This window comes from Hypanus sabinus, chromosome 23 (assembly GCF_030144855.1).
Source record: "Hypanus sabinus isolate sHypSab1 chromosome 23, sHypSab1.hap1, whole genome shotgun sequence".
NCBI classification, from domain to species: Eukaryota; Metazoa; Chordata; class Chondrichthyes; order Myliobatiformes; family Dasyatidae; genus Hypanus; species Hypanus sabinus.
In genome coordinates, this window is record NC_082728.1 from 1,466,526 (window position 1) to 1,491,004 (window position 24,479).

The following is a 24,479-nucleotide window of genomic DNA, read 5'->3' on the forward strand; positions in this document are numbered from 1 at the left end:
TCCACTCAAAAGCTCTCATTTCCTCCGGCAGGGAGTCCACCTGCCACTGACCCACTAAGAATCCGGAACATTTCGCCCAGTTGATCCTGGAGGAGGATGCCGCCGAGAAAACATCTTGGCACTCGTGCATCTTCCGCAGGTCATTGGGATCTGTCAGCCTGAGGAGTACATCATCGGCGTAGGCCGAGAGGACGACCTCCATGTCCGGTTCACGCAGAACCAGACCTGTCAGCCTTCGCCGTAGGAGGCTTAGGAATGGCTCAACACAGATTGCGTACAATTGACCAGACATGGGGCACCCCTGACGTACTCCTCTCCTGAAGGGAATGGGCGCTCTCAGTGAACCATTGATCTTAACAAGGCATTCTGCGGCAGAGTATAGGAGCCGATCTCGGGCCACAAAGTGTTGGCCAAGCCCAAAGGCCTGCAGAGTGCCCACCAGGAAACTGTGGTCTACCCGGTCAAACGCCTTCTCCTGGTCAAAAGAAAGAAGTGCTGCCGGGGACCCAGTCTCCTGGTGCAGGTGGATCAGGTCCCGTACTAGGTGGACATTGTCCTGGATGGAGTGGCCCGGGACCCAGTCTCCTGGTGCAGGTGGATCAGGTCCCGTACTGGGTGGACATTGTCCTGGATGGAGCGGCCCGGGACCCAGTCTCCTGCTGCAGGTGGATCAGGTCCCGTACTAGGTGGACATTGTCCTGGATGGAGCGGCCCGGGACCCAGTCTCCTGGTGCAGGTGGATCAGGTCCCGTACTAGGTGGACATTGTCCTGGATGGAGTGGCCCGGGACCCAGTCTCCTGGTGCAGGTGGATCAGGTCCCGTACTGGGTGGACATTGTCCTGGATGGAGCGGCCCGGGACCCAGTCTCCTGCTGCAGGTGGATCAGGTCCCGTACTAGGTGGACATTGTCCTGGATGGAGCGGCCCGGGACCCAGTCTCCTGGTGCAGGTGGATCAGGTCCCGTACTAGGTGGACATTGTCCTGGATGGAGTGGCCCGGGACCCAGTCTCCTGCTGCAGGTGGATCAGGTCCCGTAATAGGTGGACATTGTCCTCGATGGAGCGGCCCGGGACCCAGTCTCCTGGTGCAGGTGGATCAGGTCCCGTACTGGGTGGACATTGTCCTGGATGGAGCGGCCCGGGACCCAGTCTCCTGCTGCAGGTGGATCAGGTCCCGTACTAGGTGGACATTGTCCTGGATGGAGCGGCCCGGGACCCAGTCTCCTGGTGCAGGTGGATCAGGTCCCGTACTAGGTGGACATTGTCCTGGATGGAGCGGCCCGGGACCCAGTCTCCTGGTGCAGGTGGATCAGGTCCCGTACTAGGTGGACATTGTCCTGGATGGAGTGGCCCGGGACCCAGTCTCCTGGTGCAGGTGGATCAGGTCCTGTACTAGGTGGACATTGTCCTGGATGGAGCGCCCGGGACCCAGTCTCCTGGTGCAGGTGGATCAGGTCCCGTACTAGGTGGACATTGTCCTGGATGGAGCGCCCCGGAACAGTGTAAGATTGGTCAGGATGAATCACCTGTCTCAGTACTGAACCAAGACGGTTGGCCATTGCCCGGGCGAAGATCTTGTAGTCCGCGCACAAGAGGGAGACCGGGCGCCAGTTCTTTAGCAGGCGAAGGTCTCCCTTCTTGGGCAGCAGGACCATGACAGCTCTCCGCCATGAGAGGGGCAATTCCCCGGTGGCTAGGCTCTCCCCTACAACAAGGCTGTAATCGACCCCCAAGACATCCCAAAAAGCCTGATAAAACTCCACACTCAGACCATCTAAGCCAGGGGATTTACCCCTCCGGAGTTGCCGAAGGGCAGCAGACAGCTCCTCCCCAGTCAGGGAGGCGTCCAGACGCGCTGTGTCATCTGGGCTGACCTTTGGCAAATCTTCCCAGACCTCACTGCACGCCCCCGCATTTGACGGATCCGGTGAGAATAAGGACCGATAGAAAGTGTGGACTTCTCTGATAATTTCATCAGGATTCGTGATGGAGGAGCCATCAGCAGCCAGTAGCTCCACCAGCTGCTTTTGAAGTCCCCGCCACTTCTCCAACGAGTAGAAGAAGGGTGAGCCGCGGTCCAAATCTTGCAGCATTTGGATCCGCGACCTCACATACGCACCACGGGACTGCTGAAGCTGCAGATTCCTGAGTGCGTCCTTCTCCTGGTATTCCTGCCACGTTTGATGGTCTCCACCGGTCGAACCAAGACGGGACTCTAGGTCAAGCAACGCTCTCTCAAGCCGCTCAATCTCAGAGCCCCGCCTCTTTGTCGAACCCCTCATGTACTCCCGACATAAAAACCGGATGTGGGCCTTGCCCACATCCCACCACAGCCATAGGGAGCTAAACTCTCTCCGTCTCCCTCTCCAGGTGGCCCAGAACGCTCGGAATAAATCTTGGAATCGGCTGTCCTCCAGCAGCCGGTTGTTAAAGTGCCAATACCCAGACCCCACCCGAGGGTGCAGAGGAGTAAATTCCATCCACACAAGGTGATGATCCGAGCACGACACCGGCCACATGGAGGATGCCAACACGCGGGAGACATAAGCCCGAGAGATATACAGGCGGTCTATCCGGAACCCCCCCTCTAGATCTTCTGAAGAAGGCGCTAGAGTCGGGGTGAAGATTCCGCCAGCTGTCCACCAAGTCAAAGGAGCCGACTAGCTCCTTTAACTTTTTCGCCGATGCTGGGTCGCGTTGGAGGCCCAAGCGGTCCTCCACCTCGAGGGTACAGTTGAAGTCTCCCCCGAGGATGACGCAGTCCCCCGGATCGATGGAACTCAGCAAGGTGGACAGCTGACAGAATAGGCGCGTCTGCATCACCCCGCGCCTCGGAGCGTAAACGTTGATAAAATGTAATGGTACTCCATCCAGGCGCACAGCCAGGTGGAGCAGACGGCCGGGCACAACATCTTGGACTCCTACGATTTCTGGCCGGAAGGTTGGGGCCAACAGGATCGCCACCCCACTAGAGTTGGAGCTAAGGTGACTCATGTAGACCCCGCCCTGCCACTCCAGGAGCCAAGCGGACTCGTCCCCCGGGGTGGTATGGGTTTCCTGCAGGAAACTCACCGCTTATCTCCCGTCCCTGAGGACTGAGAGATTGTTATACCTGCGGGGAGAGCCCCTGCTACCGTTCGCATTGAGACTAGCTATGGTAAGCTTCATGTCGGGAGCACACTAGGCCTCAGCACCAGTCCCCTTCCCACTGAGAGCGATGGCGCCCTCAGCCGCACTCTCCCGAAGAAAACCGAGAATATCCTTTGCTTTCCGGGCCCGACTGCTACCATCGCTACCCTGTGACCCACCATCTCCCGAAGGAGCGAGGCTGCTTTTCATCCTGATGTCCCGCACCAGGTCATCCAGGAAGGATTTCAGCTGCCACCTGTCATTCCCTGACACAGCATTCCTCTTCCCCTTCCCCTTCCGTCTGAGGATGACCCTCAGGGACTTCACCAGCCTCGGCATGCTAGGCCAGCGAAGCGAGGCTAGTTTAGGCCGATGCTTTGCACCAACGGAGGAGTGAATAAACTCTCTGATCTCCTCCACAGGTATCAATGGGGACTTCTCTGGAGGGGTGAGGATGTCCATTGTCTCGCTATCAAATGAATCCCCCTCCAACCCCTCACTGCAGACAGATCCCCCACCATCCTCCTCATGTGGTGTATAAGGTGGCTGCCCCGTAACCTACACTGCACAGCGGGTACCTCCCCTATACCTTCCCGCTCCACCGTCGCAGCAGTCTTACCCACAGTTGCGACGATGGAGGGAAAATCCCAAGGGACTCCCTGCAGGCCATTAGTTGATGGGGTCGGCATGCAGGTTACATCACCCTCCCCAGGAGACAGGCATGAAGGGGACCCCAGCAGCTCTGGTCCAATGGATTCACTGGCAGCCTGATGCTGACTGTGAGAGAGCCTGGTCTCCTCTCCACCTGTACTACTTAATACAGTTGCCTCCAGGGAGGCGCTTACTGCTAAGTCCTGGGTGGAGGGCTCCAGGTCTGTCTTAGGCGTGCAAACAGGCCCAGCACTAGCTTCATGCACAACCACACCACCCACCACAGGACTGGTGTCTACATCTGGGAATTCAGGGTTAGACACAACTCCCACCCGGATCCCCACCCCTTTCTGGGACTCCCCCTCATCTGCATTCTCTGCCCTCTTGGGGGAACAATCCCATCTCCTCTTCAAGCCGGAGGAGCACACAGGTGCGGAATTCACCGACAGCGCGGTACTCTCCGCTTCTATCGCCCCGTCCAACCATACGCTTCCCTGAGCCTCCCTCACCACCTCAGGGCAAATGGGCGTGAGCTCTGCGGTCTCGGGGGCCGACTTCTTCACGTGTTTCGACTTCTTCCTCGCTTTCTTGCCCCGCACAGACTCCACCCTGTCCCTCGCCTGAACCTCCCCGCATGTAGCCCCAGGATCACCCGCCTGAACCACAGGGGTAGGAGCAGGGACAGGGTTAGAGATAGGGGCAGGAGCAGGAGCAGGTGTCGGCACAGGTGTAGGAGCAGGGATGGGATCAGGGGCAGAGGTAGCTGGGGCACAAGTTCCTGAAGTGGACTCCCTGGGTTTTCAGGTGCTAGGACAGTCCCTCCGAAAGTGCCCCACCTCCCCGCACGCATGGCACCGTGGGCGCTCAGAGCTCCAATACACCTGATAATCTACCCCCTCGTGCCGGACAGTAAACCGGCCCTCAACTTCATCCTCCCTTTCCAGTTTCATGAATACCTGTCGCCGGAAAGAGATTACGGTCGGGAGGGTGCGCCTCCTGAATTTGTGCCTGATGGCAGTTATCTCTGACCGTACTTGCCCCAAGCGGGCCAATGCGGGAAGCAGGTCCTCGTTGGGGATGAAAGGCTGTACGTGACTGAGGACGATGCGTTGTGTGGGAGCTGTCACTAGCTCCATCTGTAAAAAGATGTTCTCCACTGTGATCCCTCTACTGAGGGCCCGATGCACCAACTCATCATTCCTCAGGTGAAACACCGCCTTCCCGAACTCCTTCTCAGCGGCCAAAACACCATCTCTCCCCAACAAGTCCTCCATGGCCTCCGCGCACTTTTCCAGGGTAGTTCCAGTTCGCAAAATACATTGCACCCCGCGTTCAACTTTCACCGTCCGAAACAGGGCGTTGTCCGAGGCCGGAGAGGCAGCCGCCTTTGCATAACTCCCCAAAGGCCTGCAACTCCCTGCAGACTGGTCCGGCATGTTACTTATGTGTCCGAATCGAGAATGACACGGTGGTGCTGGTTATAAAGTCTCGGAGTGAGTTGAGTAACTGGCAGGAAAAGTTTGTACTCGACAGTACCTTGCTGGCTCCGTGCCAGAAATTCCAACGCCAGGAAAGGCTCCGTTAGTCCTGTAGAAACTTCCAGGCCGTGAGAGGTCGAGACGTCTCAAACGCCGGTTCAGCTCCAACACCGAACGAGAATCCTGACGATAGAGATGGAAGGAGGTTGCCCCGATGTCAGTGGGGACAAACAACGTCGTTTGCCTCCGGTTTTGGGAGCGAAACTGCTTCCTGGCGAGTAGCCAGCGGCCACAGCTGGGTGCTATGCAGTTCGAAGCCGTCAACGAACCCCGTCCAAACTGGCAGAAAAACTCCAAACGAAGCTTCCACTCTAAACCAGCTGCTCACTTAGAAGTTCAAGGGACGTTGGAAACCAATTTCCAAGCAATTCAAGACCTTCATAAAGTAGTTTTTCCCCGATTTCTCCCAGCGCAATCAGAACAGCTCCACTCTGAGTCTGACCCTGGGATTGTGTGACGGGACAGTGAAGAGGGAGTTTCACTTTGTGTCTGACCCAGGAGCTTGCGACAGGATGTTGAGGGAGCTTCACTCTGTGTCTGACCCCGGGAGTGTGTGATGGGACAGTGTAGAGGGAGTTTCACTTTGTGTCTGACCCAGGAGCTTGCGACAGGATGTTGAGGGAGCTTCACTCTGTGTCTGACCCCGGGAGTGTGTGATGGGACAGTGTAGAGGGAGCTTCACTCTGTGTCTGACCCAGGAGCTTGCGATTGGATGTTGAGGGAGTTTCACTCTGTGTCTGACCCTGGGATTGTGTGATATAGACAGTGTAGAGGGAGCTTCACTCTGTGTCTGACCCTGGGGTTGTGGATGGGACAGTGTAGAGGGAGCTTCACTCTCTGTCTGACCCTGGGAATGTGTGAGGGGACAATATGGAGGGAATTTCACTCTGTGTCTGACCCTGGGAATGTGTGATGGGACAGTGTAGAGGGAGTTTCACTCTGTGTCTGACCCTGGGATTGTGTGATATAGACAGTGAAGAGGGAGCTTCACTCTGTGTCTGACCCTGGGGTTGTGTGATGGGACAGTGTAGAGGGAGCTTCACTCTGTGTCTGACCCAGGAGCTTGCGATTGGATGTTGAGGGAGCTTCACTCTGTGTCTGTCCCTGGGAATGTGTGATGGGACAGTGTAGAGGGAGTTTCACTCTGTGTCTGACCCTGGGATTGTGTGATATAGACAGTGTAGAGGGAGCTTCACTCTGTGTCTGACCCTGGGGTTGTGTGATGGGACAGTGTAGAGGGAGCTTCACTCTGTGTCTGACCCTGGGGTTGTGTGATATAGACAGTGTAGAGGGAGCTTCACTCTGTGTCTGACCCTGGGATTGTGTGATATAGACAGTGCAGAGGGAGCTTCACTCTGTGTCTGACCCTGGGGTTGTGTGATATAGACAGTGTAGAGGGAGCTTCACTCTGTGTCTGACCCTGGGATTGTGTGATATAGACAGTGCAGAGGGAGCTTCACTCTGTGTCTGACCCTGGGGTTGTGTGATGGGACAGTGTAGAGGGAGTTTCACTTTGTGTCTGACCCAGGAGCTTGCGACAGGATGTCGAGGGAGCTTCACTCTGTGTCTGACCCCGGGAGTGTGCGATGGGACAATATGGAGGGAGTTTCACTCTATGTCTGACCGAGGAGCGTGTGATCAATACACACTTTGGATACTGTTGTGTGGGATGATCTAGCATTGGAAAGTCACAGCAATCAGGCCTCTGGCACTGAGTCTGACTCAGAAGTGAACGGGGAAGAAGAGGCAAGCTGTGGTGATAGGGGATTCTTTAGTTAGGGGAACAGAAAGGATGTTCTGCAGATGAGAACAAGACTTCTGGATGCCCCTCCTCCCCTTCTTACCCCATCCCTGACATTTTGTTGTTTGCCTGTTCTCCATCTCCCTCCTGTGCTTCCTCTCCCCCTCCCCCTTTCTTTCTCTGGAGGTCTCCCGTCCCATGATCCTTTCCCTTCTCCAGCTCTGTATCACTTTCACCAATGACCTTTCCAGCTCTTAGCTTCATCCCACCCCCTCCGGTCTTCTCCTATCATTTTGCATTTCCCCCTCCCCCCACTACTTTCAAATCTCTTACTATCTTTCCTTTCAGTTAGTCCTGATGAAGGGTCTCGGCCCGAAATGTTGACAGTGCTTCTCCTTATAGATGCTGCCTAGCCTGCTGTGTTCCACCAGCATTTTGTGTGTGTAGTTTGAATTTCCAGCATCTGCAGATTTCCTCATGTTTGCTCCTGGATGGTATGTTGCCTCCTGGGTTCCAAGGTCTGGGATATCTCAGATCGAGTTTTCAGCATTTTTAAGTGGGAGGGTGAACAGCCAGAGGCTGTGGTCCATGTTGGTACCAATGACATAGGTTGGAGGAGTGACAAGGTTCTGCAAAGTGAGTTCAGGGAGTTAGATGCCAAGTTAAAAGGCAGGACCTCTAGAGTTGTGACATTAGGATTGCTACATATGCCACATGCTAGTGGAGCCAGAAATGGGAAGATTATACAGTTTAATTTGTGGCAACTGAGTTGGTGTAGGAGGGTGGGTGTTAGATTTTTGGATCATTGGACTCTCTTCCAGTGAAGGTGGGACCTGTACAGAAGAGACGTGAAGGCTTTATGGGTGGCATTGAGGAATAAGAAAGGTACAACTCTCTTAGTGTGTCTCTAAGACCACCCAATAGTCTACAGGATCTAGAGGAACAAATTTTGTGATATATCACAGACTGTTGCAAGAGACATACACCTAAGGTTGTTACAACAGGTGATTTTAAATTTCCAAGTGATGGGATGGTGAGGAGAGAGCATCACTGTGTGTCTGACCCCAGGAGTGTGTGTGGGACGGTGTAGAGGGAGCTTCACTCTGTGTCTGACCCTGGAAGTCTGTGATGGCATGATACAGAGGGAGTATCTTTTTGTGTCTGACCCCGGGAGTGTGTGATGGGATGGGTTTGAGAAAATTATATGAAAAGAAGCATGCTTCAGTTTGTTTCTTTCATTAGATACAGAAATGTGGTGAGATTTAAGGAAAAAGATCTGAGTCTCATGTATGGGAGGCTGAGGGTGTGAGATTATTAAAAGTTATGTTCTTTTCTAGTTGTGGTGCTATTTGGGGGATTGGTTAAATAACTGCTAATGATTGTGGAGTGTTGGATAAATTCTGCATCTGTTGCTTTCAGTATGCGTCTGTGAGGCCTGCTTCACTCAGTAATTGTCTCAGGACTCTAACTGTGCCAAGATATAGTTGTTATAGTAACAATCCCCTTCATTATGTTGTGTGCTGCTTTAATTGCTTGTTTGATGTTTTTTATTATCATTAGGAAAGTAACTAATGTTCCTGGAAGCTCAGAGATTTCTGGTCCCAGTCCCAGAAAACTTTCTGCCTTGATATTTTCTTACTGTTCCACTGAGGTCACTGACAGAGAATGAACTGCCATTTCCATGTGTTTACCCTATCCTTTGCTAACTCAAACAAATACATCTCCTTGTGTGACCAACCACACCATGGGAAAGCATAACATCTCACAACTTCTCCACGTACCAAGATTCTGCCAGAAACTTTTTCACTGACCCTTTGGCATGGAAAGCATTGTCACCATTTCGCATGAGAAGCAACTGCACAAGACTTGAAAATGCAGAAGAGATTTCTAGACTCAACCTGCACTGTCACAGGTTCTGGTCTTCCCAGCATCAAGTACATCTTCAAAAGACAATGCCCCAAAAATCAGTATCTATCATTAAAGACCCCATCACCAAGTAAATAAATATCACCATATACTGTACAACTCTGAGATTCATTTTCATAATAGATCCATAATAGAATCAATGAAAGACCACACCAACTTGGACATTCAACCAGTGTGCAAAAGACAACAAACTGTGCAAATACAAAAAGAAAAATATAGTAATAATAAATAAATAGGAAATAGATATCAAGAACATGAGAAGAAGAGTCTTTGAAAGTGAGCCCATAGGTTGTGGGAACATTACAATGATGGGGCAAGTGAAGTTGAGTGAAGTTATCCCCTGTGGTTCAAAAGTCTGATAGTTGAAGGGTAATAACTGTTCCTGAACCTGGCAGTGTGAGTCCTGAGGCTCCTGTACCTTATTCTTGATGGTAACAGCGATAAGAGACCATGGCCTAGGTGGTGGGGGTCCCTGATAATGGATGTTGCTTTTCTGTGACAACATTCTGCGTAGATGTGCTCAATGGTGGGTGAGCTTTACCCATGATGGACTTTTTGTAGGATTTCCATTCAAGTGTTTCCATACCAGGGTGTAAGGCAGCAGTCAATATACTCTCCACTACACATCTATAGAAGTTTGTCAAAATTTTAGAATGAATCTTCGCAAATTCCTAAGGAAGTAGAGGTACTGCCATGCTTTCTTCATAATTACACTAACATGCTGGGCCCAGGACAGATCATCGGAAATTATAATACTGAGGAATTTAAAGTTGCTAACCTTCTCCATCTCTGATCCTCTGATGAGGACTGGATCATGGACCTCTGGTTTCCTTCTCCTGAAGTCAATAATCAACTCCTTGGTCTTGCTGACACTGAGTGAGAAGTTGTTGTTGTGGCACCACTCAGCCACATTTTCAATCTCCCTCCTACATGCTGATTTGTCAGCACCTTTGATTCCGTCTACAACACTGGCGTCATCAGCAAACTTGAATATGGCTTTGGAGCCGTACTTAGTCACTCAGGCGTAAGTATAAAGCAAGTAAAACATGCGGATAAACGCATAACCTTGTGGTCCACTTGAGCTGAGTAGATCATGGAGGAGATGTTGCCAATCCAAACTGAGTGGGGTCTGCAAGTAAGGAAATTGAGGATCCAATTGCATAAAAAGGTATTGAGGTCAAGGTCTTGGAGGTTATTGATTAGTTTTGAGGGGATGATGGTATTGAATGCTGAACTGTAGTTGATAAAGAGCATCCTGATGTACGCATCTTTGCTGTCCAGATGTTCCAGGAGTGAGTGAAGAGCCATTGAGGTGATATCTGCTGTGGACCAGTTGTGCCAGTAGGCAAATTGGAGCAGATCAAAGTCACTTCTCAAGTAAAAGTTGATATATTTCATCAACAACTTCTCAAGGCACTTCATTACTGTGGATGTAAAAGCTACTCTACGATAGTCACTGAGATAGGTTACCACATTCTTAATCAGCACCGGTATAATTGAAGCCTGGTGAAGCAGGTGTACCTCAGACAACCTAAGCAAGAGGTTAAGGAGCTCCATGAACACTGCAGCCAATTGACCAGCATAGGTTTTTAGTACTTGGCCAGATACCCCATCTGGGCCAGATGCTGTTCATGGGTTCACCCCACTGAAGTCTGCTCGAACATTGGCCTCGAATTGCAGGATCATCGGGAGCTGTAGGAGCTCATGATGGTTCCTCCATGTTTTGATAGTCCAATCAAGTATAGAAGGCATTAAGCTCATCTGGAAGTGAAACTCTGATACTTTAGGAACAACTTCTTCCCCTCAGCCATCAGATTTTTGATTAGAAAATTACCACATGTACACACCCTCATTATATTGGACAATGACCCCATGTACACCCCCTCACTAGATTGGACGATGACCCCATGTACACCCCATCACTAGATTGGACAGTGACCCCATGTACATCGCCTCACGATATTGCTCTCTTTTGCAATGCTTATTTATTTTTATTATACATTTCTTATTGCAATTTTCATGTCTTGCACTGCACTGCTGCTGCAATAGAACAAATTTCATGACATCTGTCAGGGATGGTAAACATGATTCTAAATCTCTGCTTTGAGAGGTCGGTGATGAAACATATGAACTCCTGCCTGAGAAGTGACTTGCTTCCATTCCAATTTGCCTAATATTACAACATGTAAAGCCCTCCCCACTGTTGAGCACACATATATGGATTGCTGTCGCAGGAGAGCCATATCCATCATCAAGCTCCCCTATATCCAGGTCATGCTTTAGAAACATAGAAACATACAGCACAATACAGGCCCTTCGGCCCACAAAGCTATGCCAAACATGTCCCTACCTTAGAACTATGTAGGCTTTACCCATAGCCCTCTACTTTTCTGAGCTCCATGTAGCCATCCAGGAGTCTCTTAAAAGACCCTATCGTTTCCGCCTCCACCACCACTGCCGGCAGCCCATTCCACGCACACACCACTCTCTGCGTAAAAAAACTTACCCCTTGTGAGGAAGGCTGACGAGTTGAGAGCATGGATTGACACATGGAATTACAACATTATAGCCATTAGTGAAACTTGGCTACAGGAGGGGCAGGACTAGCAGCTCAATGTTCCAGGGTTCCGATGTTTCAGACGTGATAGAGGCAGAGGAATGAAGGGTGGGGGGTGGCATTGCTAGTCAGGGAAAATGTTACAGTAGTGCTCAGACAGGACAGATTAGAGGGCTTGTCTACCGAGGCCATGTGGGTGGAGCTGAGAAACAGGAAAGGTAACAGGGAAAACTTTTAGGAAAGTTTTCTAAATCAATATATAGAGTTACCAATTAGAGAGGATGCATTATTAGATCTCCTATTAGAAAATGAGTTAGGACAGGTGACGGAAGAGTGTGTAGGGGAACACTTTGGTTCCAGTGATCATAACACCATTAGTTTCAACTTGATCATGGATAAAGATAGATCGGGTTGAGATTCCAAACTGGAAAAAGGTCAAATTTGAAGAAATGAGAAAGGATCTAAAAAGCGTGGATTGGGACAGGTTGTTCTCTGTCAAGGATGTCGTTGGTAAGTGGGAGGCCTTCCCAAGGAGAAATTTTGAGAGTGCAGAGTTCCTGTCAGGATTAAAGGCAAAGAATAAGGAACCTTGGTTCTCTAGGGATATTGGAACACTGATAAAGAAGAAGAGAGAGATGTATGACATGTATAGGAAACGGAGTAAGTAAGGTGCTTGAGGATTATTAAAAGTGCAAAAAATACTTAAGAAAGAAATTAGGAGGGCTAAAAGAATACATGAGGTTGCTTTCACAGTCAAGGTGAAAGATAATCCAAAGAGCTTCTACAGGTATATTAAGAGCAAAAAGGTAGTAAGGGATAAGATTGGTCCTCTTGAAGATTAGAGTGGTCAGCTATGATGGAACCAAAAGAGATGGGGGAGATCCGAAATCTCTTACTTTCAAATCTCTTACTATCTTTCCTTTCGGTTAGACCCGACGAAGGGTCTCGGCCCGAAACGTCGACAGCGCTTTTTCTTATAGATGCTGCCTGGCCTGCTGTGTTCCACCAGCATCTTGTGTGTGTTGTTTGAATTTCCAGCATCTGCAGATTTCCTCGTGTGAGATCTGAAATGTTTTTTTTTGCATCTATATTTACTAAGGAAACTAGCATGGAGTCAAAGGAAATAAGGCAAACAGGTAGTGAGGTCATGCAACCTATGAAGATTGAAGAGGAGGAGGTGTTTGCTATCTTGAGGCAAATCAGAGTAGATAAGTCCCCAGGACCTGACAGGGTACTCCCTTGGACCTTGAAGGAAACTAGTGTTGAAATTGCAGGGGCCCTGGCAGATATTTTTAAAATGTTGGTATCTACGGGTGAGGTGCTGAAGGATTGGAGGATAGCTTATGCTGTTCTGTTGTTTAAAAAAGGCTCTAAAAGTAATCCGGATAATTATAGGCTGGTAAGTTTGATGTCAGTAGTAGGTAAATTATTGGAAGGAGTACTAAGAGATAGGATCTACAAGTATTTGGATAGACAGGGACTTATTAGGGAGAGTCAACATGGCTTTGTGTGTGGTAGGTCAAGTTTAACAAATCTATTAGAGTTTTTCGAAGAGGCTACAAGGAAAGTGGATGAAAGGAAGGCAGTGGATGTTGTCTACATGGACTTCAGTAAGGCCTTTGACAAGGTCCTGCATGGGAGGTTAGTTAGGAAGATTCAATCGCTAGGTATACATGGTGAGGTAGTAAATTGGGTTACAGACAGACATACTTTATTGATCCCAAGGGAAATTGGGTTTTGTTACAGCCGCACCAACCAAGAATAGTGAAGAAATATAGCAATATAAAACCATAAATAATTAAATAATAAGTTAATCATGCCAAGTGGAAATAAGTCCAGGACCAGCCTATTCGCACAGGGAGTCTGACATTCCGAGGGAGGAGTTGTAAAGTTTGATGGCCTCAGGTAGGAATGACTTCCTATGATGCTCTGTTACATCTCGGTGGAATGAGTCTCTGGCTGAATGTACTCCTGTGCCTAACCAGTACATTATGGAGTGGATGGGAGTCATTGTCCAAGATGGCATGCAACTTGGACAGTATCCTCTTTTCAGACTTCACCGTCAGAGAGTCCAGTTCCACCCCCACAACATCACTGGCCTTACGAATAAGGTTGTTGATTCTGTTGGTGTCTGCTACCCTCAGCCTGCACACAACAGCAAACATGATAGCACTGGCCACCACAGCCTCACAGAACATCCTCAGCATTGTCCGGCAGATGTTAAAGGACCTCAGTCTCCTCAGGAAATAGAGATAGCACTGAACCTTCTTGTAAACAGCCTCAGTATTCTTTGACCAGTCCAGTTTATTGTCCATTCGTATCCCCAGGTATTTGTAATCCTCCACCATGTCCACACTGACCCCTTGGATGGAAACCGGGGTGACTGGTGCCTTAGCCCTCCTCAGGTCCACCACCAGCTCCTTAGTCTTTTTCACATTAAGCTGCAGATGATTCTGCTCGCACCATGTGACAAAGTTTCCCACTGTCACCCTGTACTCAGCCTCATCTCCCTTGCTGATGCATCCAACTATGGCAGAGTCATCAGAAAACTTCTGAAGATGACAAGACTCTTTGTTGTAGCTGAAGTCCGAGGTGTAGATGGTGAAGAGAAAGGGAGACAGGACAGTCCCCTGTGGAGCCCCAGTGCTGCTGACCACTCTGTCTGACACACAGTGTTGCAAGCGCACATACTGTGGTCTGCCAGTCAGGTGTACAATGTCCTGTGAATGTTACTCAAAATGGCTTCTTTGGTTTGTTACGAGCAGGAATGCTTCTTTGTCGGATAAGTGTTTCTCTCGTCGTTGTTTCACTTTAGAATGGCTGATATGGTAATTGTATTCATTTGTTAATCAATGGGGAATGTTATTGTGTCTTGTGAAGCTGGGAACTTGGGGGAGGGGTTTTTGCGGGTTTTTGGTGTGAGGGGAGTCGGGAGGAAGACGCCGAGGAAGGTGGACGTGCGCTGGACTGCTCGTAAGACCACCGGGGTGGTCCCAGGTGCGACGGCGTGGCGGTTGGATGGGTCGTTGGTTCGATGGTTGAGTTCCAACGAGTGCACTAAACAGACTGAACTTTGATAAGTTGGCGCCTTTTGTTTTTTTCCTTATATATATATATATATTGTATTGCCTACTACTCTTTTAATTTTAGTAAACTCTTTAAAGTGTATTTCATAACTGTATTTGTTGTGGGTTTGATACTGTTGGCGGGTGCGAGGCATAAAACTCGATTCTCACAGCACCTGCGCGAACGGGAGGTGGGTTGGTGAGTGGCTGGATCTCCGTTTCCCCTAGACATATACCAGCCTTTTGGGTAAGTGTTACAAAGGTAATCAATAATCCATGACACCAGGGAAGCATCCACCCGCATCACTGAATTGGCTCAAGACATTGGCTCAATGGGAGAAGCAAGAGAGTGGTAGTGGAGGATTGCTTCTCTGAGTGGAGGCCTGTGCCTAGTGGTGTGCCACAGGGATCCGTGCTGGGTACATTGTTATTTGTCATCTATATCAATGATCTCCTCACGCTGGGGCTATACGGCGTTGAGGCGCGTCCCCGGGTGGTGGATGGGGGATCCCTCATGTGAGGGGTGCACCGGATAATATGGAAGAAGGTGCCGCGAACCAACATAGCCTAGGAGAAGGAACTCCGATTCCAAACCCGGGTAGATAGCACTCGTTAGCCTTGGATGGCAGCCTATCTAGGAGCGGGTAAACTCTGATTTCAAATCCGGGCAGGTGGAGCTTGTTAGCATGGAAATGCCATCACCTAGGGGAAGGTCTAGGACCCTAACAGAAAACCCCTGGTCCTCCAGGTTGGGGGTTGTGCAATGGGCTAACAACCCATTCATGTAAAACAAGCAATTGTTACAGAAACCGTCAACAGATTGTCAACCACTAACCCAGGTCTCGGGAAAAGCAGGGCCCCATTCAGGAGGCTGATGACGCGCTGCAACCAAACCCGTCAAGAAGCTGCAGGGGAATGGGAACCAGTGTCCGACTGTATCATCACAGCCAGGTTCAAGTCCAGATTCCAGAAAGTATCCATTATCCTGTGCTATGCCCCAACTAACAACGCAGAGGAAGAAGAAAAAGATCTCTTCTACACCCAGCTTCAAGCAGTAGTTGGAAAGGTACCTAAGCAAGATATGTTGATCGTCATGGGAGATCTGAATGCCAAAGTAGGCAGCGATAACACTGGCAGGGAGAGAGAGATGCACCAGAATGGTCTGGGGAATAAGAATGAAAATGGAGAACTCCTAGCCGACTTCTGTGCCTTCAATGAACTGACCATTGGAGGTACCTCTTTCCCCACCGACGCTGCCACAAGATAACCTGGGTCTTGCCTGACCATCAAACAGAGAACCAGATTGATCACGTCATAGTCCGCCAGCACTGGAGAAGTTCATTGCAAGATGTGAGAGCCAAAAGAGGAGCAGATATTGGATCTGATCACCATTTGGTTGTTGCAAAGCTGAAGATGAAGCTGTCAACCAAGAAGAAGCAACAGAATACGCGAATAAAGTTTGATGTTAGAAAACTACAGATGGAAGAGAACAAGAAAGATTTCCACATCGCCTTGCAAAACCACTTTGGGGCTCTTCAAATAGAGGAACAAGATGGGAGAACAGCGGAACACGCCTGGATTACCTTCAAGCAGGCCACTGTAGGAGCCTACGAAGAAGTACTGGGAAGACCACCAGTCAACAGTAAACCTTGGATCAGGGACGAGACATGGCAGAAGGTGGAGGAGAGGAAAAAGCTCAAACAGGAGTTGAATCAGGCCAGAACCTGGCAACAGAAACAAATCACCACCAACAGGTACAGCGTGATAGCCAAGGAGGTGAAGAAACAGCTCAGGAAGGACAAGAGGTCATACTTCAATGAAATAGCAGAGCAAGCAGAAACAGCGGCCAGTAAAAGGGACCTCAAGGCACTCTACACGACAACTAAACTTTTGAGAGGGAAGAAAAGCAATTTCAACAGACCTGTCAGAGACAAGACAGGCCATCTGCTCACCTCGGTTGAAGATCAGCTGGCGAGATGGAAGGAACACTTCCAGGAAGTATTGAATAGACCACCACCACAGAACCCACCTGACCTGGAGCCTGGAGACCCACTCAACATCAATATAGGTGAAATCACCAAGCAAGAAACTCGTAAAGCCCTGAAAAGCCTGAAGGACGGCAAGGCTGCTGGAGAAGACAACATTCCTGCAGAAGCATTGAAAGATGGTGGAGAGGTTATGGTGGACCTCTTGCATATACTGCAGAATTTGATATGGAGAACAGGAGAGATCCCATCAGATTGGAAGAAGGGCCTCCTTGTGAAGCTGCCAAAATCTGGAGATCTTTCACTGTGTGGCAAGTGGAGAGGGATCACCTTGTTGTCCATTCCTAGCAAAGTTCTCACCAGGGTCATCTTGGAGTGGATGAAAGACGCCATTGACCAGAAACTTAGAGATGAGCAGGCAGGGTTCAGGAAAGAGAGATCATGCATTGACCAGATAGCTACACTTAGAGTCATTGTGGAGCAGACAATAGAATGGCAAACTCCACTATATGTGTGTTTTATTGATTTTGAGAAGGCATTTGACAGCCTGGACAGAAAGTCAATGTGGAGCATCTTACGACACTATGGTGTACCGGAAGAGATGGTGAATATCATCAAGCAGCTTAATGATGGCTTCTCATGCAGGGTCATCCACGATGGGAGACTGTCCGAAGAGTTCCTGGTCACTACTGGAGTCAGACAGGGATACCTGCTGTCGCCTCTACTTTTTCTTGTGGTACTCGACTGGGCTACAAGAACAGCCTATGCTGGCTCAGAGAGAGGCATCCAGTGGATGTTAACAGGGAAATTGGAAGACCTGGCATTTGCAGATGATTTCGCTCTTCTCTCACACCGGCTCCAAGATATGCAGAAGAAAGTAGATTCCTTGGGAGAGACCTCACAGCGAGTAGGCCTTAAGATCAGTCGGAGAAGATTGAAGTTCTACACATTAATAACAAACAAGAGGAGCCATTATGGATTGAAGGACAAATAGTTGAAGATGCAGACAAATTCACCTACCTCGGAAGCAAAATCAGTAAATCAGGAGGTACAGATGAGGACATCAGAGCAAGGATCGGAAAAGCCCAACATGCCTTTACAACCCTGCGACCTGTTTGGAGATCTACGGCCATCTCTGTCAAAACTAAGCTCCGTATATTCAGCTCCAATGTGAAAGCCATCCTGCTATATGGATCCGAAACATGGAGAATCACTAACACCAGCTGCAACAAGATCCAGACCTTTCTCAACAAATGCCTCCAGCAGATCCTCTGCCTCAAGTGGTATGACAGAGTGTCAAACCTAGACCTATGGAAGAGAGCAAACCAAGAGCCCATTGTATTCCAGATAAGGAGGAGGAAGTGGACATGGGTCAGCCACACCTTGAGGAAGAGCCAGTTGAATGTCACTCGACAATCACTCGAATGGAATCCACAAGGGAAGAGAAGAAGCGGTCGCCCAAAGCAAACCTGGGGGCGTAGGCCTTTGGATGAACTGAAAGCCGCCGGCCAAACTTGGGAGACTGCAAAAACATCTGCTAGAGATCGCAGGAAGTGGAGGATTTTTGTTGAGGCCCTATGCTCCATAAGGAGCGAAAAGGATTAAAGAAGGTATCAATGATCTGGGTGATAATGTGGTAAATTGGATCAGCAAATTTGCTGATGATACAAAGATTGGAGCTGTAATGAACAGTGAGGAAGGTTTTCAAAGCTTGCAGAGGGATTTGGACCAGCTGGAAAAATGGGCTGAAAAATGGCAGATAGAGTTTAATGCAGACAAGTGTGAGGTATTACACTTTGGAAGGACAAACCAAGGTAGAACATACAAGGTAAATGGTAGGACACTGAGGAGCGCAGTAGAACAGAGGGATCTGGGAATACAGATACAAAATTCCCTAAAAGTAGCGCCACAGGTAGATAAGGTTGTAAAGAGAGCTTTTGGTACATTGGCCTTTATAAATCAAAGTATTGAGTATAAGAGTTGGAATGTTATGGTGAAGTCGTATAAGGTATTGGTGAGGCTGAATTTGGAGTATTGTGTGCAGTTTTGATCACCAAATTACAAGAAAGATATTAATAAGGTTGAAAGAGTGCAGAGAAGGTTTACAAGGATGTTGCCGGGACTTGAGAAACTGAGTTACAGACAAAGGTTGAAAAGGTTAGGACTTTATTCCCTGGAGCATAGAAGATTAAGGGGAGATTTGATAGAGGTATATAAAATTATGATGGGATAGATAGAGTGAATGCAAGCAGGCTTTTTCCACTGAGGCTCGGGGAGAAAAAAAACAGAGGACATGGGTTAAGGGTGAAGGGGGAACAGTTTAAAGGGAACATTGGGAGGGGGCTTCTTCACACAGAGAGTAAACACAAAGTACATTGCAGATGCTGTGGTCAAATCAAGACGTACAAAAAGATGGATGAACTCAGCAGGTCGGGCAGCATCCGTTGAAAGAAGCCTTCTTTCTTCTTTCAACAGATGCTGCTCAACCTGCTGAGTTCATCCAGCTTTTTTGTATGTCTTCACACAGAGAGCGGTGGGAGTGTGGAATGAGCTGCCAGATGAAGTGGTAAATGTGGGCTCACTTTTAACATTTAAGAAAAACTTGTACAGGTACATGGATGAGAGGTGTATGGAGGGATATGGTCCAGGTGCAGGTCAGTGGGATTAGACAGAAAAATGGTTCGGCACAGCAAGAAGAGCCAAATGGTCTTTTTCTGTGCTGTAATGTTCTATGGTTCTATAGTTCTATGACATCTCCTCTGTACCTACTTCCAAGCACCTTAAAACTATGCCCTCTCGTGTTAGCCATTTCAGCCCTGGGGAAAAGCCTCTGACTATCCACACGATCAATGCCTCTCGTCATCTTGTACACCTCTATCAAGTCACCTCTCATCCTCCATCGCTCCAAGGAGAAAAGGCCAAGTTCACTCAACCTATTCTCATAAGGCATGCTCCCTAATCCAGACAACATCCTTGAAAATTTCCTCTGCACCCTTTCTATGGTTTCCACATCCTTCATATAGTGAGGCAACCAGAATTGAGCACAGTACTCCACGTGGAGTCTGACCAGGGTCCTATATAGCTGCAACATTACCTCTCAGCTCTTAAACTCAATCCCACGATCGATGAAAGTCAATACAACATATGCCTTCTTAACCACAGAGTCAACCTGAGTAGCAGCTTTGAGTGTCCTATTGTCTCCGACCCCAAGATCCCTCTGATCCTCCACATTGCCAAGAGTCTTACCATTAATACTATATTCTGCCATCATATTTGACCACCCAAAATGAACCACCTCGCACTTGTCTGGGTTGAACTCCATCTGCCACTTCACTCAGCCCAGTTTTGCATCCTATTAATGTCCTGTTGTAACCTCTGACAGCCCTCCACATTATCCACAACACCCCCAACCTTTGTGTCATCAGCAAATTTACTAACCCATCCCTCCACTTCCTCATCCAGGTCATTTATAAAAATCACAAAATGTAAGGGTCCCAGAACAGATCCCTGAGGCATACCACTGGTCACCAGCCTCCTTGTAGAATATGACCCATCTACAACCACTCTTTGCCTTCTGTGGGCAAACCAATTCTGGTTCCACAAAGCAATGACCCCTTGGATCCAGTGCCTCCTTTTTTTTTAGAAGAAAATGTGCTTTTGATATATTATTGAAATCACATTGAGCACCAGATACATCACAAAATACGGCATGTACAATTAGGCAAGATTCTGGGTGAAATAAAAACTATTGCAATCTTAAGTATTGTAATTTGAAATAGGAATTTGAGTCAGCAATAATTGGTTTATCTCTATATAGAGGAATCCCTTCAAATTGCATTCATAAAATTATAACTAGTTTATAGATTAGTTACTTACAAACTAATTCCAAAAATTATAGCTACAAAACTATCTGTGAAGCTCTGAATAAACACGCAAGTTTCAAGAGACTGTGTTACTTCAAAAGTATCCAACATTTGTACGATAAATATGTGGGAAATCTTACTATATGATTCATGGAGCTGGTCAAATGTTATTTTTGGGAAATTAAACAGAATGGTAAATGCTTAAAATTAGAAAGGGTGGTCAAGAGAATAAATTGTCCTGCAATCACTTGGAAACATCCAGTGTGATAGACCCGATTATCTTTACGGATTGATCACAATTTACTGTTTGCAACAGGGATACAATTTTTTATATATTGCAACATCCCTCTACAACGAAGGTACTGAAGACAAGTTGAACAAAGAATACATATGCTAAAATGGCTGACTGAGCTGCACTCAGGGAGGTCAAGAAATTTTTAGTCATAATCTAGGAATATGGTATCCAACCAAAGTGGTTCTCGCATAAACCACTACAGCTTTAAGCCACGGAATCAAACTCCCATATATTTGTAAAAGACTCCAGCGGTACTAATATCACAATGACGCCAGTGCTTAAAAGTAGTGAAGAAACAATATTAGTACTAATCTATCACAAGATCTGTACCACTTTTCCTACTTAGCCCACTTGAAGAATTGGCACCTTTGTAACGCCCATACAAAAAATCTTCAATGCTTCCTTGTTCCAAAACATGAAAAGATTAAACATCAAAGTTCATTAGTAAGTAGAAATTGAAAAGTTTGAAGAATCAAATGCTCTTCGTCTTTTCCAGGCCTTATGTAGTAAGTTTCAGTGCACCGTGTCACCAGAAATCCAAGTTCATATCCAAGTTGTGCTTTTATTTTTGCCTGTACATCTACCAGCTCAGGGGGCAAAGGAGACTTGGGATGTTTGCTCTCAAAATGCTGTTTGAAGATTTTAGGATCTGGCACCTGTGTCTTGCAGACTGGACACGTGTGCACAAGTGCTACCTTTGCTGCTGCCTTTTGACCAGATCCCCATTCTTCTTTTCAGCTTGTCTCTTAGCATTCTTCTGCTAGGCTTGGATCTTCTGCCATCCACGAGCCATGAGGAAATTCAGGAAATCTACGGTTGGCACCGACAGACACCACACAGCCTGCTAACAGCGGTCGCCCGTCGGATCCCATGCTTCCTTACTTTCTCAATAAGCCTTGCATGGGGTACCTTATCAAATGCCTTGCTGAAATCCATATACACTACATCTATGGCTCTACCTTCATCAATGTGCTTTGTCACATCCTCAAAAAATTCATTTAGGCTTGTAAGGCACAACCTGCCTTTGACAAAGACATGCTGACTATTCCTAATCATATTATGCCTCTCCAAATGTTCATAAATCCTGCACCTCAGGATCTTTTCCATTAACTTACCAACCACTGAAGTAAGACTCACTGGTCTATGATTTCCTGGGCTATCCCTACTCCCTTTCTTGAATAAGGGAACAACATTTGCCACCCTCCAATCCTCCAGAACCTCTCCTGTCCTCATTGATGATGCAAAGATCATTGGAGAGGGTCAGCAATCTCCTCCCTCACTTCCCACAGTAGGCTGGAGTACATCCCGTCTGGTCCTGGTGACTTATCCAACTTGATGCTTTCCAAAAGCTCCAGTACATCCTCTTTCTTAATATCTACATTCTCAAGCTTTTCGATCCACTGCAAGTTATCCCTACAATTGCCAAGGCCCTTTTCTGTAGTGAATACTGAAACAAATTATTCATTAAGTACCTCTACTATTTCTTCCGGTTCCATACACACTTTTCCACTGTCACACTTGATTTGGTCCTATTCTCTCACGTCTTATCCTCTTGCTCTTCACATTCTTGTGGAATGCCTTGGGGTTTTTCTTAATCCTGTCCACCAAGGCCTTCTCATGGCCCCTTCTGACTCTCCTAATTTCATTCTTAAGTTCCTTCCTGCTAGCCTTATAATCTTCCAGATTCATATCATTATGTAGTTTTTTTGGACCTTTCATAAGCTTTTCTCTTCTTCTTGACTAGATTTACAACAGCCTTTGTGCACCATAGATCTTGTACCCTACCATCCTTTTCATGTCTTATTGGAATGTACCTACTCAGAAGCCCACGCAAATATTCCCTGAACATTTGCCACATTTCTTCGTTACGTTTCCCTGAGAATATCTGTTTCCAATTTATGCTTCCAAGTTCCTGCCTGATAGCCTCATAGCTCCCCTTACTCCATTTAAACGTTTCCCTAACTTGCCTGTTCCTATCCCTCTCCAATGCTATGGTAAAGGAGATAGAATTGTGATCACTATCTCCTTCTGATAGACCTGACACCTGACCAGGTTCCCTTTCCAATACTATACCAAGTACAGCCTCTCCTCTTGTAGGCTTATCTACATATTGTGTCAAGAAACCTGCCTGAGCACATTTAACAAACTCTGACCCATCTAAACCCCTCTGTCTAGGGAGATGCCAATCAATATTTGGGAAATTAAAATCTCCCACCACAACAATCCTGTTATTATTACTCCTTTCCAGAATCTGTCTCCCTATCTGCTCCTTGATGTCCCTGTTACTATTGGTGGTCTATAAAAAATGCCTGTAGACCCCTTCCTATTCCAAACTTCCACGCACAGAGACTCCATAGACAACCTCTCCATGACTTCCTCCTTTTCTGCAGCCATGACACTATCTCTGATCAACAGTGCAATGCCCCCACCTCTTTTGCCTCCCTCCCTATCCTTTCTGAAACATCTCAAATCTGGCACTTGAAATAGCCATTCCTTCCCCTGCACCATCCAAGCCTCTGTAATGGCCACAACATCACAGCTTCACGTACTGATCCACGCTCTAAGCTGATCCAGTATATTCATGATACTCCTCACATTAAAATAGATACATCTCAAATCATTGCACTGAGCGCATCCCTTCTCTATCACCTGCCTATCCTCCCTTTCACATTGTCTCCAAGCTTCCTCTATTTGTGAGCCAACCTCCCTTTCTCTGTCACTTCAGTTCCCACCCCCCAGCAACTCTAGTTTAAACTCTCCCCAATAGCCTTAGCAAACCTTCCCACCAGTATACTGGTTCCCCTTGGATTCAACTGCAACCCGTCCTTCTTGTACAGGTCACATCTGCCACAGAAAGGGTCCCAATGATCCAGAAATCTGAATCCCTGTCCCCTGCTCCAATCCTTCAGCCACACATTTATCCTCCACTTTTTTCTATTCCTATATTCACTGTCACGTGGTACAGGCAGTAATCCCGAGATTGCTACCTTTGAGGTCCTGCTTCTCAACTTCTTTCCCTGTACTACTCCCTGGAGTCTTTTTTCAAGACCTCCTCCCTTTTCCTACCTATGTTGTTGGTACCAATATGTACCACAACCTCTGGCTATTCTCCATCCCACTTCAAGATATCTTGGACGCAATCAGAAACATCCCGGACCCTGGCACCTGGGAGGCAAACTACCATCGGCATTTCTTTCCTGCATTCACAGAATTGCCTGTCTAACTTATTGCTTTCTTCTCATTGCTGCCATCAGGAAGAAGGTTCAGGAGCCTCAGAACTCAAACTACCAGGTTCAGGAACAGTTATTGCCCCTCAGCCATCAGGCCCCTGAAACAGAGGGGATAACTTATTCAACCTCATCTGTCCATCACTGAACTGTTACCATACCTGAGAACCCATGAAATCAGAAATTAAAATGGTGGAAATGAATGCTTGAGATTTTTGGACTGTGCTCAATTTGGACACTGCAATGTTTAGAAGGACCACAAGGAACATTTCCGCAAGCTTTCTTTGAGTCAGTGCATTGTCATCAGCCCATTCGCTCGGGCTGCTGTGGAGAGCCCTGTCAGAGACTGATGTCTGAATATGCTTCAAGAGGGTGACCAGGCCGCAGCACAGTGCTGAAACCCTGTGCCAATCCACTGGCAGGAATGTTCAAGGCCATCTTCAATCTCTCACTGCTGTTGATGGGCCAAAATGCCTGTTTCTGTGCTGTAGTGTTCTATGAC

At 47.8% G+C, this 24,479-nt stretch overlaps 1 protein-coding gene and 1 pseudogene across 1 annotated transcript in view; both read right to left on the bottom strand.

The window, feature by feature from the left end:
* The window catches only part of LOC132380339 (uncharacterized), a 103,325-nt gene that overhangs the window by 17,032 nt on the left and 61,814 nt on the right, over positions 1–24,479 (bottom strand). The gene's annotated exons all lie outside the window — the stretch shown is intronic.
* Positions 21,182–21,543, bottom strand: LOC132380279 (zinc finger protein 706-like; annotated as a pseudogene).